At 40.8% G+C, this 12,424-nt stretch overlaps 1 long non-coding RNA gene across 1 annotated transcript in view; it reads left to right on the top strand.

The window, feature by feature from the left end:
- The window catches only part of LOC125080429 (uncharacterized), a 45,253-nt gene extending 33,084 nt beyond the window's left edge, over positions 1–12,169 (top strand). The window contains exon 5 of the long non-coding RNA XR_007121380.1: positions 12,070–12,169. This is a non-coding gene — a long non-coding RNA (uncharacterized LOC125080429). The remainder of the gene's footprint in view (positions 1–12,069) is intronic.
- Positions 12,170–12,424: the final 255 nt, after the last annotated feature.

The following is a 12,424-nucleotide window of genomic DNA, read 5'->3' as shown; positions in this document are numbered from 1 at the left end:
GATTTTGCTTCAAGTCTTTTGTTCTCCCAAAGCAGCTTGAACACAAGGCTATGGTGGTTGGAAGACTTTCTCTTCCCTGCTTGTGTTTGCAGTTTTGAATAGATAATATATTCCCATGGTTTAAAAATCAGATTATATAGAAGGGTGCCTAGTGAAAATTCTCACTGCTACCCCTGCACTTGTCTGTCCTATTTCCCCCCATTTCCCACACCAAGTAGCTATTTTATTAGCTTTTTTGGTATCCCTCTAGGGTTTACTTATGCAAATATAATACAATGCAAATATAGAAAGCTGCTTTTTTTTTTTTCCCTGCTGAACACTGCTGGCAAAAGCTATGAAAATAGGCCGCCTGGACCCACTTTCAAATCTGTGCTGTCATCTGCTCTCTGTGAGGCCTTACCCCTGTCCAGAAAAATCCTTTCTTTTCCATTTTCCTACAGAGATGATTTCCACAGTGACAGTATTTCTTAAGAAGAAAACTTGGGGCACAGGGTCTAAGAAGTGAAGGAGCCTCCTTAATCCTGAAGACCAGGCTCCTTTTCTGGGATAGCAGTGTTTTAGTATTATTTAGGCTGACAGCTCAGGAAAAAATTGAAAATAATTTAAACTTGAAGATTAGGTATCACTGTCCTGACGCAGGGGATGTACACTAGACACCTTTTTGCTCTAGGCCTCCAGCCGGCTGCCATCTGACTGGGCCTCCCTCCCTCTGCTCAGACCTTCTCCTCAATCTTTTTACATCTCTTCTAAGTCCTGGGACTCTCACTGCTGTCTCCCTTTCACAGACTACCCCCTCCCAAATGCCCTTCCTTTTGTTTTATACACGAAGCTATTTAGTTTGGGGGGAAGGGGTCACATGTGAGGCAGTCCTCTGGGAACTATCAGAAGTAACGGGGGGCTCTTGAGTGGCACTAAATTTGAACAGTCAAATTACCAGGGAGTAGTAATTTGCATATAGATAGGAAGGCATCTGAGTGCCGCTCATTAAGATGAATGAGATCAGATTCTCATTGGATTTATCATCTAACAAACATCTCACTTTTGGGGTTAGCACCTTTTTATACATTTATTCCCTGTATAATTTTATGGCAGAGATAATTATTGTTCCCTAAATATTCCAAGTATTCTCCCGTGTTACCTAGCCTCATTTGCAGTTAGGTTGGGCCATGTGACTTGTTCTGACCAACTGAACACTTCTGGGCAGAAGTGATGTGTCTCTTCGGGACTAAGACAATTTGGAACCAGTGTGCCTTTCCTATCTCTCCCTTCCCCTCAGTAGAGGCCAAGCATTCCAGATGGCAGAGCTACAAGCTTCAGGAGGGTCACCTGACCCACACTGGACTGTGGTGGTAGTAAGAAAAAAAAAACTTTATTGTGACAAGCCATTTAAATTTTGAGATGTTTTTATTAATATTTTGAGATATTTTATTAATATTTTGGAGATTTTAAATCTTTAAATAAGTATTTATTAATTTTTATTAATATTTAATTATATACCTTAATTTTTGGAAATTCAAATCTAAAACCTAAAATCTCTAAAACAATATTGCATGTGTTTGTGTGTGTATGTTGCTTAGGACATGCAGATGTGTCTCCACATTCTATACAAATTATAATTTGGAAAATCTTTATAACTGTTTATATGTTTTGAGGTCCCATTAATGTATAAGCAAATTTTATTAAGGTATTCTAGTAACTTAGTACTCCTATTCTCAAAGCCATCAGTGTATGAAATATGAAATATAAGCTTCTACTGTGTTGTCCCTTCACTTATTCCTCATTCTGTATATTGAGATACAGGTATAACTTCCTGCTGGCCCACTTTCAAATTTCTTCAGGCTTTCCCAGAAACAATTGTGCAAAATCCTGGCTGGAGCTTTGTTTTCTTAAAGTTTTTCAAGGTGAAAATTGTAATCCTTCCCTGTTCTTAGGGAAGTGAAATTTGTTTGGAAGCTTTCTACCTAATAACCCATTCAAAGGCTCCTAATGACCAGCCCAATTTTCTGTCATCCAACATGAACAAATAGCTGGTCCTACTCTGGCTCCTCCAATACCTTTTCTTCTCCTAGTAGCTTGGTTCTCTCACGCAATGCTGATTTCAGCTAAAATTTCATTACTTCCGTGGCTGCCACACGGTTGTTTTATGAGTTTTCTAGGACTGCCATAACAAAGTACCACAAACTGAAGGGCTTGAAAAACAGAAATTTATTGTTTCACAGCCTGGAGGCTCATAGTCCATGATCAAGGTATTAGCAAGGCCATGGTCCCTCAGAAGTCACCAGAGAAGGATTGTTCTAGAACTCTTTCCTAGCTCCTGGCAGTCCCTCGGCTTGTGGCAGCTTACCTCATTGTTACATGGTTTTCTCCCTGTGTGCATGTCTGTGTCCAGACTTTCCCCTTTTTATACAGACATCAATCAGATTGGTGTAGAGGCCTACCCTACTCCAATATGACCTCATTTTAATGAATTACTTCGGCAACAACCCTATACCCAAATAAAATCACATTCCGAGGCACCAGACCTTAAGACTTCAATGTATGAGTTTTGGGCGACATAATTCAACCCCTAGCAGTCATTAGCATTCGCATTGTCAAACATATAATCATAATGTTTAAGACCAAAGATCTTAAAGTCATACTCATTTGTGTTGAAATCTCATTTTCTGCCCTTTGAACCTCAGTTTCTCTGTCTCTAAAATGGGAGCATTAGTCATTCATTACCTTTTAGAATTGTTGGAATAATTCAACAACATTCCGTCTTGGTGTTGGCCATGAACACGAAATTTCATGGCTTCAAGATCAAAAACAAAGTGAACAATTACAAAGTGCCTCCATATTCTAAAGTGAGCTGCCAGACCACTGATGTAAGACATGCTCACAGACTATGAGACTGCTTGAGCTGGTGTACACAATCACCCATCTTCTACTGTCAAAGCGGCCGAGGCTGACAAGGCCAAAAAGAAATTATTTTTAGAGAGTTGATCTCCTCCTCCTCCTCATGTGAGAGGGGAGAGGAGTGCTTCCCTCTCACCTCAAGTCCGGTGACAGGGAGTCTTCAGAGCTCAAGAGAAGTAGGAGCTGATGTTTGACTTGTGCTCTGAGAAATTAAATGTGGAGGACCATGGGTGTAGCTGCCTGCCTGGTGACCACATAGACACAGACGCTCCTTCACTGGCAACAGAGGAAGGAAGTGGGAAATTTTCTCGTATGCCTAGTGGGCTGGCAGGATGGAACTAGCCGGGAGTCATTTTGGAAAGATTGCCCAAGAAGGCTTTGTGCCAAAATGGACCTCAGCAAAAAGACGGAGTATACCTTTCTATACAGAGATGAGGCGGATGCCTGACTGTGCAGTCTGGAAAGATGCGAGTTGGAGGCTCAAGGCTGCCGTGGGATTTCTCTGAGGAAGCCCTGTTGGCAGCCAGCAGAGAAAGTATCAGCCCTGGACATCTGCCATAGCCAGGGGGCTCACATGCTAGAGTGTATCCAGACCAGTTTAGAGACTTTCTTAGAGACTAGTTGTACCTCTTCCCTACCACATTCCAACCTCAGAAGATCCTGAAGCAGCCTAGTGGGCAAGGGGACACAGGGAGGAGAAGGGAAACAGAAATATTTTATAGAGAAAAGGAGCAGAAACCAACCGTGTTCTCTTCCTCGAAAATGACAGACTTTCCAGCCCAAAGGAAGCTCAAGCTGAGGGCATAAATAAGCTTTAACCTAGATGAGAGCATTGGGTTACACGGCCCTGGACTGGACATTATAAGGACTGAACTGAGTTGATCTGGAGGACTGCAATGAACTGGAGGATTTTTATGATCTGAGAGTGACTGAAAAAGTAAGGAGTGGACGAATCTACCCACAGAGTTTGAGTAGGAGGGAGGAAAGAATAAAATTGTTCTTTGCATGGACCTTAGTGAGTTCATGTGGGAGAAAGTCAGTACTCAGAAAAAGTTGCTATTACTCTGCTGCTGCTGCTGCTGCTGCTAATTATTTTAGTTGCCATTCTGACCAAGAAACCCACACCATCTTTCCTAGCAATGTCAGTGTAGAGTTCTGGGGAAACAGAAACCATTCCAGCGATTATAAGTAGAAAGAAATTTAATACAGGTAGTTAGGAGCAGTTTCTAAACTGAAATGCCAGAAATAACTCCCAGGAGGTAATTATTCATCTGATTTCCCAGGGGAGCTCTTACCCCTGCCACAGTCGTAAGGATCTGAAGTCAAGCGCCTTTGGGGGAAGTTTTGAATCTTGTGGACACTGTATAGTTGCAGCCTGAGGATCATGAAAACCCTTGTCACTCTTGCAGCCACTGACTTCTAATCCTCATGAAGCTAGACACTGGATGTTTGGAATGTGGTTGCCAAAAAACTCAATGTCTGCATGACCTTACTTGCCAGTAGCAACACATAACAGAGCAGGCAGGTGGCCCTGGTCTCACTCCTTCCTTTCAAGTCTCTTGAGTGTATTTAACTCACAATCTGAACATTAGCTGTGAAAGAGTCAGAGAAATGCGATTCCGAGCTTCTCAGCCATGGCAATACACAGAAGAGTTCAGAATTATTGCTAAGAGCTAGTATTTCATATCCACCATGATGATCCATACATATGAAAAGACACATAATTCCAGTAGTCCAAGCTTATGTCTAAAGGACCAAATACTGGATTCAGTTTATTTTTATTTTTTTATTTGAGACAGAGAGAGAGTGAGCAAGCAAGCACAAGTGGGGAGGAGGATCAAAGGGCAGGGGAGAAACAGATACCCTGCTGAGCAGGGAGCCAGAGGTTGGGCTCGAACCCAGGACCCTGAAATCATGACCTGAGCCAAAGGCAGATGCTTAACAAGGCCACCCAGGCACCCCTCAGTTGGAATTTTAAGAAATCAACTTTATCTAAGTATAATTTGCCTATAATAAACTACACCTGTTTTAAGAATACAGTTCAATGAGCCTAGACAAATATGGTGTAAATGTGATCAACACTGTAATCAATATATAAAACTTTTCCATCATTCAAAAACACTTCCCTTATATTTGTTTGCACTCTCCTCATTCCCCTTGCCCCAAACAACCACTGATCTGCTTTCTGTCTCTATGATTACTTTTCCCTGTTCTAGAATTTCATGTAAGTAAAAGCATACAGCAGAATACAGCTGTTTTGAATATGTACAAATAGTTTTCTTTTTCTTGCCAAGAATCTAGCATGGCATAGTAGAATACATAGGGTCTCTGAGGTCAAACTCAGGGTTGGATCCCAACTCTCACACCCAACAGCTCTTGACCTATCATGAGTTGAACTTGGGGGACCCAAATTTCTTAACTGTAATATGGTAATTTAAAACAAAAATTTAAAAAAATCTGCAGAGGTTAGAGCTCATAAATGAAAAGCACACAAATAGCACTCCATGAAAAATAACTATCATGATTCTTCCTGATGATGGCCTATTATTTTCTGCTCATGCTAGTCTTCCAGTCCATTGTATCTAAACTACGATGCTTTTTTTTTTTTTTTAAAGATTTTATTTATCTATTTGACAGAAGTAGGCAGAGAGGCAGGCAGAGAGAGAGAGAGGAGGAAGCAGGCTCCCCACTGAGCAGAGAACCCGATGCGGGGCTCGATCCCAGGACCCTGGGATCATGACCTGAGCCAAAGGCAGAGGCTTTAACCCACTGAGCCACCCAGGTGCCCCTAAGCTACAATGCTTTGGAGGAGAGTTTTATTGCTGACTTTCACATGTGACTGCCATAGTAGCAATTAGAACTATTCTCTAGAGTGTCAGATTCCTTCATATCTGGGTTCTACCACTTGTGAAAATTCTGAATCTTCTATGCTTCGGTTTTCTCTTCTGTAAAACAGGAATAATAACAATACCTAGGGTTTTTAGGGAAGTTAAATAAGATGATGTATAATACCTTAACCAAGTACCCAATAATCGTTGGCCATTATTGTCATTGTTATTTAATATTGAAAAATTTCCGTCTGTATACCTTTACCCAAGCTCCTCCTGTGAGATGAGTACCCCTCTCTTTCTTTTCTGGCCAATTAAATTTTCTTACTCTATCTCCAGGAAACTCTCCCTCCCACAAAATAAACTTGCACTGTCTTATTTGGCACTTATCTTCCCACCCTTCATATTATCATTGAGTCATAGAATGTTTGAGTTTGAAAAAAATGGTTCATGTGAATGCTCTCATTGTACAGCTGATGTGACAGAGATCCAGTAGTGATAAATTATTTACCAAAACTGTGTCTTTAGAACATAGATTGTGTTAAGACTTGGTCTCCTAATCTCAGTCCTGGGTCTACAGTATGATTTTAAGTGCTTAGCACATAATATTCAGTTTGCTGGCTTATTGTGTGAATTCTTAAAATATAGTGTGCTCAGTGGATTTCTAGAGCCAAATCCAAGGACTTTGCTTGTCGTAGTACCTCAGATCTTACCATTCTCTGAGATTAAAGAAATGATACTCAGCCCTGTCCAAGTAAAATCATAAAATTTATCAGGAAAACCATCTGAAAATAAGTCATGCATATTACACAATATGAGACGGATATGCTGCATAGCCGGATATGCTGCAATGGATTTTATGAGAGAGATCTAGGTTCTTGCTGACGTTGTGGTGCCAGTTCTTTTGTGACTAGCCATAAGTTTATAAAGTCCTGCTATACAGTTGCAAAGAAAATACTTTTTATCACCAGTTTAGTCTTAGAGTAAATATTGTAAAAAGAACTTCAGTGATACCTTTAGCCCAATGAGGTAGAAGCTCCTATACTATACGCACACAAGGCAAACACAGTGGGATAATGAATAAAATACAGGCAACCCTTGTTCTATATGTATGCGAGCTAGTAGCTGCTCTAGGCCTGAAGAACCAACAGTATGTTTATATCCACATGGAACTTTGGATTTAGGTGGGAAGGAAGTTCAATATGTGTATTCTGGGGAGGCGGGATACAAGGGAGAACGTGAGAAAGTTAGGAGGGATACCACCTTTTAAGGAAAGAAAGTGGAAGAACTTTCCAGTATTTCTCACATTTTTTTTTTAAAGATTTTATTTATTTATTGGACAGAGAGAGAGATCACAAGTAGGCAGAGAGGCAGGCAGAGAGAGAGGGAGAAGCAGGCTCCTTGCTAAGCAGAGAGCCTGATGCAGGGCTTGATCCCAGGACCCTGAGATCACGACCTGAACCGAAGGCAGAGGCTTAACCCACTGAGCCACCCAGGTGCCCCATCTCACATATTTTTTTAAAACGCTCTATATCGGGGGTCCCCAAGGTCACCCCCTCGGTCCAGTGATTTGATAGAAAGGGTCTCACAGCACTCAGCATCTGTTTGTACTCATGTTTAAGATTTACTACCATGAGAACATACAGAACAAAATAAAAAATCCAAAAGGTGCATAGGTAAAATTGGGGACAACCATAGGTTCGAGGTTTGAAGAGTCTTCTTACAGTGAGGTGTGATAACACATGCAAAGTGTTGTCTCCCGGGACAGCTCACGAGCAGTGCTTGAGGTTTTATCAAGGGTGGTCAAAGAAGCATTCTTTGCTCACCACGTACCCCTAACTGCAGACTTCTAGAAGGAAAGCAGGTGCTCAACACAAACCATACTGTTTGTAGGAGCAGTCTAGCCACAGAGAGCTACCCTGGTCCTTTAGGGAAAGTTTTATACCAATGTAGGGAACCATTTAGCAGTGAAGCTCCCAGATGCCAGCCCAGGGCCAATTTTGCCAGAAAACCTTCCTAAGGCTAGCAGTCTCGGGACTGCTCTGCTCTTTTCTGCACATAGTATTTTCTTTATTCCAGCACATAGAGAGACATAAGAAAGACAGCTGGCTCTCATAAACCCTTTTGAAATAAGTAACCTGTGGCAAGAATGGTTTGCATGGCTTATGTAAAGTCCTATCTAGTTAGTTGTTTGGGATGGCTTGACCCAGGACCATAGATCTTCAGACTCAGTTGTGGCTTTTACCAGGGTTCTCGGTTCTTCTCCACATCACATATCCTGGGGCTGCCAAGATGCTGCCAGGACAGTGATTCATTCATGTTTGATTCTGGGCTGGGATGGCTGAAACAGCAAGACCTTGCACTCTGTCTATGCAGACTCACTAGTTGGATATCTTGGGCTTCCACAGAATCATCATTCTTGCATGAAGGCTGGCTTCCCTCAGAGTGAAAGTGTTCTAAAGCCAACCTGGGTGAAAGGCCTGCAATATCACTTCTGTTGCATTGTTAGTTAAGTAGGTTACAAAGGCCAACCGAAATTCAAAGGGAAGGAACTAGACTCTACATCAGGAATAACAGAGAGTTTGCAACTATCTTTAAGATAGTGCAATAAATAATTTTTTGGAATATTTTGACATATATCCATTCCTATGGTGGTAATCTACTTTGCTCTCTTATTTCTCCAATGAACTTATAAGTTTCTTAAGGGAAGGAACCCACTCTGCCTCAGCTTTCAATTCGCTACAGTGTTAGGCAGCACTTTGCTTATAGCACACAGCAAGTAATTCCCTGTTGAATAAATGAATGCTATTACAAGTTTACTGCATGTCAAGCACTACACTAAGCTCTTTAAGTTGATTGTGTTGTGTAATTCTTACAACAATCTTGGAAGGGAGGGTTTATTATTATTTCCATTTTCTTAAATGAGCAAACTAAGGCACAGAGTAAGTTACCTGCCTAAGGACACATAGCTTGTGCCAGGATTTTAACTTAGACTGACTCTAGAGCATATGCTAGATCATTTCATCAACTGCCTTCTTCCTTTTCTTTTCTTTCTTCTCTCTTCTCTTCTTTTCTTCTTTTTAAGATTGTATTTATTGGGGCACCTGGGTGGCTCAGTGGGTTAAGCCGCTGCCTTCGGCTCAGGTCATGATCTCAGAGTCCTGGGATCGAGCCCCGCATCGGGCTCTCTGCTCGGCAGGGAGCCTGCTTCCTCCTCTCTCTCTGCCTGCCTCTCTGCCTACTTGTGATCTCTCTGTCAAATAAATAAATAAATAAATCTTTAAAAAAAAAAAAAAGATTGTATTTATTTATTTGAGAGTGAGAAAAAGAGAGCACGTGCATGTGTGGGAGAGGGGTGGAAGGAGCAGGAGAAACAGATTTGCTGAGCAGGGAACCAGAGGCGGGCTCGATTACAGGACCCTGGGATCATGACCTGAGTCGCAGAGGCTTAACCAACTGAGCCACCCAGGCACCCAGACTACCACTTTCATCATGGACCACACACTTTGCCTGAAGAGGAAATCTCCCCAAATCGAAATTATGGTACTCTGCTGTGCAAAAAGAGAGGTGTGAGGAACACAAAGCCCTTTATTTAGTTCCATTTTCTATGTTATTGAAATGCGAAGGGAAGCGTGAAGAGAAGGATAAAGAATGATAATAAGCCTGAAAGGCATTCTGTCAAGGCCATGTACGTAATCATGAATGTTATATAGTCTTGAGGCATTTGTAATCTTGAAAAACCACTTTTTTTTTTAAGATTTATTTATTTATTTGACAGATCACAGGTAGGCAGAGAGGCAGGCAGAGAGAGAATAAGGGAAGCAGGCTCCCCGATGAGCAGAGAGCCTGATGCAGGGCTCAATCCCAGGACCCTGGGATCATGACCCAAGCCGAAGGCAGAGGCTTTAACCCACTGAGCCACCCAGGTGCCCGGAAAAACTGCTTAAAAAAAATCTGTGAAATGAATGTAAAGGATGAGATAAAGAAAATAGATGAAAAATGGTGAGACGTTCCATAGCATGTTATATGAGCTTTGAATTATATTTGATCCTAAACAATTGATCATTTTTATTTTTAAAATCATATATGCTAAGATGTGAAGTCTAAAGATAAAATGCCTCACCTCTGATATACCTGTCATTGGAAAATAGTTAGGTTAGCAACTTCTTTTCCTTGAAATAGTCAGGGTGAGTGATCAACCCTTGGTGGGGACCAAGGCAGCAATGTCACAGATGAGTTTTCCTTGGGAGAGTAGTTATTTCTGATTAGAAAGGATTGAAGGGGAGTCCAAAGTATCGGAAAGTAGAGGGAGGAGGAGGGTGGTGGTAGAAGAGAATCCTAAATACAGAAGAGAATAAGAATGAGGAGGAGAGATGGAATCATAAAAACTCTCCATGGAGTGGTTTTCCCTTGGATGGTGACTGGGGCTTCCAGGAGTATCAGGATAGGCTCTGCTGTGAGTAATAGAAAATGTAAGGTGAGGTGTTTGACATAACTTGGGACAGTTATTTCTCTCTGACATGAAAACACATCTGGAGGAGAGAAGTCCAGAGCTCTATGTTTGCTCCATGGATTTCAGGAAATCTCGTTCCTTCTATCCCTCTTTCTCTTTACTGTGAGCTGACACCAGCCAACCAGAACCCGCACAGTCCTTAGGGTCTTTTTGGTAGATAACAGTAGATTCAAAGTGCTTCCCCAACCTTGCCACCAGGTGATAAGCAAGTCTCAGAACAAATTCTGCCACAAGAGCCAATATTTATTAACAAAACATTTATTTATGAGCAACCATAAGAATATAGTATCCAGTCTTCCAATTCAGTGAAGTCTCAATTCCAATCTCCTCCAATCTCCAGTCTTACCTAGAGTGAAAACTTCAATCAAGGTAGGTATGACAACATTCCAGAGCAGGAATCTGTTATCTATCTAGTTGAAATTAGGTAGCCTAAAAGCAAAGGGTTGACCCAGGATCATTAGATATCAATCCTCGGGCACCATTCCTAAAGGTCCCGGCTGCAGGCCTCACTGGATTCTTTTACTCTATTCATGCAAGTGTGGGAAGTGTCTGTAAGAGGTTAGTCTATCGTATATCTTACATATCTTTAAATTAACCAATGAGAGTTCCTCTCTAGCATTCATTATACTAGTTAGTAGACTGCTAATGTCTCACCCTTAAAACCCCATTTCTGAAATTCACTGAGAACATAAGCAGCAAGTCTGGTGTTGATCCAGATATTGATGACAGAAACACTTAGTCACTTGTAGGCTATGGGGTTTTTGACCGGAACATCAGGGACAACCTCTAGGGTATACACTTCCAGTTAAACTTTTAGCTGACTGCACCTGAGTTGCAGCTTATCCTAACTAGGACAAATAAAATAACTTAATTGCCATCCCCAAAACATGGCTTGCACATATACTGCTACTTAGATCCCATTGGCTGGAAAGTTGGTAACATGACCACATTCAGTTCAATGGAGGCTGGGAAAAGTAGCCTTCATTCTAGGAAACCCTGTGCTCAGATGTCATAGATACCGCTACCAAAGTAGAAGAGATGAGCAGATACATTGTGAATTCTGCAAGGCTTCCTTTGCAGAGGACAGATTCAATATAGTTGCTCAATATTTTCACTTGTTTTGCAATAAATAAGTCCTTACTCCACCCTCAGCCTGTGGCAAAATTTCTAAGTGTGAGAAAGTCCCATGTCTTCCCAGAAATGGGTCAGAAATGTGGCAGTGGCTTAATGGTAGATGGATGTGTGAAGGCAAAAATTTCTTCCATCAAATTCTCTTATGTTCAAGTTATATTGGGATTTTGCTACTAAAAGTGTGTTCATTGGACTAGCAGCTCCTGCATCACCTGGGAGCTTGTTAAAAATGCTGACTGTCTCTACATTTTAACAAGAACAACAGATGATTCCTATGCACCATGAAGTTTGAGAAGCAATGTTTTTGAAAGCTTCCTTCTCCTTCAACACTCATGTATCTGAACATAATGTCTTTGGCTGCAAACCATTCCTTCCAGCAGGGCAACTTTGACCTTTTTACAAAAGTTAATCTGGGAGAATTCATGGACAAATGGTACATTACAATTTAGGTCATAAATTCCTCACCATGTCATACAGATTAGCTTATTATCCTATGCAAAAAGCAATTAACATATTTCTTTGGTCTAGAGTAGAAAGTGACTAGAAGAAGATATTAAGAGTGGATCTGTTTGGATGGTAGAATTTTGGATAATTTATTTTTCAATTTTTATTACACTTTTTCAGAATTTTCTTTTATGAACAAACTATTTTAAATTGGAAAAAAATGTTGTTTGAAGATGATATGAAACATATTTGTTTTAGCTCTAAGCAATCAGATAGCTGAATAAGAAGTAAACCTCTAACTGGTCTGGAAGAGAACAGTAATGGCAAGGATCATTATGAATCCACCCAAGACAAACTTCTACACTTGCCAAAATAAACTGCTTATTCACAGAAGATGGGCAGTGCTTATTTTGGAACATTGCTCTTAACTGCTGACTTTTGCAATTTAAACATTTTAATGTCATTTCCTAACTTTGTTTTAAATGTATTTTCATTTTAAAACTTGGCACTAAAGTTTAATAAAATTTGCTTCTGGTAATTGAAATGATTTGCTTCAACTACATTAATTGGATAGCTGAAAGTTACATAGTTCTGAATCTTTTTTTTTTTTTTT

Source organism: Lutra lutra, chromosome 11, assembly GCF_902655055.1.
Source record: "Lutra lutra chromosome 11, mLutLut1.2, whole genome shotgun sequence".
Taxonomy (NCBI): domain Eukaryota; kingdom Metazoa; phylum Chordata; class Mammalia; order Carnivora; family Mustelidae; genus Lutra; species Lutra lutra.
Note: the sequence above shows the minus strand (reverse complement) of the source record. Positions and strands in the feature narration are given on the sequence as shown.